At 41.8% G+C, this 3,582-nt stretch overlaps 1 protein-coding gene across 1 annotated transcript in view; it reads left to right on the top strand.

Moving 5' to 3' along the window:
* The first annotated feature begins 1,528 nt into the window (after positions 1-1,528).
* LOC102672372 overlaps positions 1,529-3,582 on the top strand; it is a 60,599-nt gene continuing 58,545 nt past the window's right edge. Inside the window, exons 1-2 of the mRNA XM_031509531.1 lie at positions 1,529-2,074; positions 2,110-2,737. The gene's annotated coding sequence lies outside the window, so the exon portion shown is untranslated. The remainder of the gene's footprint in view (positions 2,075-2,109; positions 2,738-3,582) is intronic.

Raw genomic sequence — 3,582 nt, forward strand, 5'->3', positions numbered from 1 at the left:
TGAAAACCATTTTACGAAATTCGTTTCTCGACTTTCGTGTCGAACAAATATATATGATAAATGTTCCATTCGTGACTATGATTATGATAATCTGCAAAGTAGAAACTGGGCCTGGTTGCCTGGTTGAGTAGGCACGTGTTCGTCCGTGAACAAAGCGTCCGTGATCGTGAAAAGCGTCACAAAGCTGGTGTTCCTCTCCACCGGCACACGAGAGTCGTCCCCGTTTTCAGCCTTCTTTTCTAAATCTACGGATCGCTAAACAAACCGTCTTTCCACGGATGATCAGTGTCCACGAGTGCGACGAATACCTATCCTCTTCTTCGATCGCTCTTTCGAACTCGAGTTTGTAAAAAAAAAAAACTTCGATCCCCGTGTTCTTTCGTCTCGATCTATCTTTGAATTGAAACGACTTTTCTCGCGCAACAGATAGAATCTCCTTTTTTTATTAGAAACGATTAGAACGTGATGAGGAATAACGCGTCTGAAGAACGAATTTTTCTTTTCGCGAACCGGTGTTAAACGAGATACTTACGTCATGGATGAAGTGCGCCTCTAGTGTCTCTGTAAGATCGAAAAAAGTCGGCAAGTAGGAGAAAGAAACGAAGGATGAAGTGTCGAAGAGTGGACTCATCTCGTTCCTCCTTTAGTGGGACGAGGAATTGTGGCCGCAGGAGGCCGGGGACAAGTTGCATCCGTTAGTCGCGCGCGCCATTCGAAACGGAAGTATCGAAATGGAAGTAGAATGGAGGCGGTTCATCGTACGCTCGAGACGTATCAATGATGAAAACAATCTGATTAATCGATAAATCATCTAAAATTTCGGTATTCGTGAACTTCTCTCCATCGAGTATGTTCCGCAAAAAGGAGGAAATTGAATTTTGATCCGAGAAAAAGAAAATGTAATTTCTTAGCTCTAAGAAGTCATTTTTCTAATATTTATTCGACTGTGCGAAAAGACTTATCTTTATTGTCTCCCCGTTAAAAATGAATAGTCCATTCTTCTGTATACAAAATAAGTTATACCACGCTGGATTCTCCTCTCTTTTGGAGCAAGAATGCCAGCCGTGTTTCTCGGCCGGAGTCGATGACATCGGCCTAGACGTAGATCAATGGCCAATGCTAATCGTTACGTATGCTCCTAGTGTTTTCCTCCTGATATCGATAAAAAGTCGATGAAAAATTAATCCTCCAAAAAAGGGAATAGGATACGTATACGTGTGCCGTATCGAGAACGCACCGATTCGAGATAGAAAGAAAAATAGGAAGGAGAGAAAGAGAGAGAGAGAGAGAGGAAAACGAGTGGAGAATCACCGGTAAGAAGGAAGAAACAACGAATGTAACGAGTGTTGTTAAAAAGAAAAGGGACAATTTGCTATTAGCCTAGGCCAGGATTAGCCTAGGCGCGATAACCAAAGGGGGAAAAAATATAAAGACCAGAGGTGTTGGGGGGAGGGAAGGGAAGGGGTCTAGCGATGGAAGCGTGCCTCTGTCTATCGTGAAAAGGGAATCACTGGGCTTCGCGACGAGTGAGGAAAGTCGAGGAAGAAAGCGCGTTCGTCGTCGTTCGCGACGATCGATAAATGGATAAATAGAGTGTTTGTTCGAGGATGTCGCGATCGAAATCGCGGGGATAATAGAGTCTAAGAGGCGCTAGATTCGAAAGTTGCGCGAAAGGTTCGAGGCCATCGCTCGAGGTTGGCGTCATCTAGCAAGACGAGCAACCGAAAGAGAAAGAAATTCTCCGAGGGATCGCGACGCAGGATCTGAAGAGGGACGAGGAATCACAGTGGAGGAAAGAAGCAGGTGTGGTGGAAAGGAGACGGAGTAAGATGGTCGTAGCTCCGCTTGCGCTCTCAGGCACAAACTACTCGACCACCAGCCGGCACGGATCCGAAACCCTACCTTCTCTCTGGTTGTCTCTGGTTTTATAACTCGCTTCGCAGAATACGTTCACCTTGCGCCCTTGGGCCCACGTGACAACCCTCGAACCGCTCGTTCGAATTTCTTTTTCGCCAGAGAGGAAGGAAAGTTCAAGGCTCTGCTCTTCTTCGCTTCTTGAAAACGCCTTGGCTCGGTTCGTCGTTCCTTGGAGAACAGAGAGAGAGAGAGAGAGAGAGAAAGAGACAGGCCACCTGGTTATTGTTGTATTTCGTTGCAACACCGATCTGATCACCGCCTCTCCTCTCCTCCTCGTTCCTTTTCCGCTGTCATAAGTTCGAATGAGATACAGAGTTTGCCGGTATCGATATCGAAGCGTCCTGCGAACGGTAATCGTAGGATGTGGTTCGAAGGATCGATTCGAGGATTCTGAAATTTTTGCCCGGATCGAGTGACTTGATTCTTGACAACATGTGGGGTTATCCTGTGCGAGGCGAGCTCTCGTAGGATTCTTTTTCCTCGTCGAGGAAGGGAACAGTGAACAGTACTCTCTTCCCCCCTCGTCAGTCAACGACGCGAGTACCAAGTATCGATGGAAAAATCGATCGACGAGATCGATCCTGGTTCCACGTGAGAAGAGCATGGACAGAGTTGCGTTGGAAAGGAGAGAAGGTGAAGAGAACAGGAAAAAGAGAGGAAAAATTTCCCGAGGGAGAAGTGGAGATAAGATGATTATCCCGATTGTGTGATTGCTTGACAAACTTCGTGCACGTGCTATCATCGATCGTCGATCTTCATCGAACGCTGTGATCGATGGGATTCACCGCATGGCTCGTCGAATCCAGTTGAAATTTAACAGGTAAGTCCACTTCTTTTTCTTTTTTTCGAATTCAGAGTTTACTCGAGTCCAAGTTTTTTCAAATACCGTAAAAAAAAAAATATTTTACGAGATTGAAAAGGAGGAAGATGGAGAAGGGGGGCGCAAAATATTAACGAAATCGAATTAATCATCGTATCGTCTCGCGTTAAATAGCTGCCGTAACTCTTGATCCCCTAACAAGATAATAGTCGAAGAAAATCTTTTGAACCGTTATTTTTCACACGTTGATGTCTGTATCGATTTAATAATATTCGAACTGCTAAAAAAAATCGTACTTCTCTCGATCATTAATCATTCGTCAAAATTTATTCGGTTTTTTTTTCCAACAACGTTCGGTTAAAATAATGACGAACTCTGTGAAAGATGTTTTAATTGAATTTGTGGAATTTATGGTTTTTCTATTTCGCGAATATATTCTTCGAAATATATATGTATTTAAAAAAGTACAAAGATCGCTGAATTTCTTTATCGATTTCGAATAACATTCATACAGGGAGTAGTGATATATGTATAAATATAAATAACTCGTCAAAAGTGAATCGTTTAATATATTATTATCGCGCGAATAAAATAAAAGTCGAATTAAAGTAAAACTTTTTAACGTTTCGTTTTTTTACTTGAAACATCGATCAATGAGATTTTAAAATCTCTGGAAATAATTTGCATTCGTTATTGGGATATCTTTTTTTAAGTAACGTCAAAATTATTCGAAAAAATCGAATCGAAATATAAATTTATATCGTAATATAAATTCTATTTCTAAATAAAATGTTATATTATATTATTATATTATTGAGACGTAAAAAAAAAAAAAAAAAAAAAAA

Source organism: Apis dorsata, unplaced genomic scaffold (genome assembly GCF_000469605.1).
Source record: "Apis dorsata unplaced genomic scaffold, Apis dorsata 1.3 scaffold_19, whole genome shotgun sequence".
Taxonomy (NCBI): domain Eukaryota; kingdom Metazoa; phylum Arthropoda; class Insecta; order Hymenoptera; family Apidae; genus Apis; species Apis dorsata.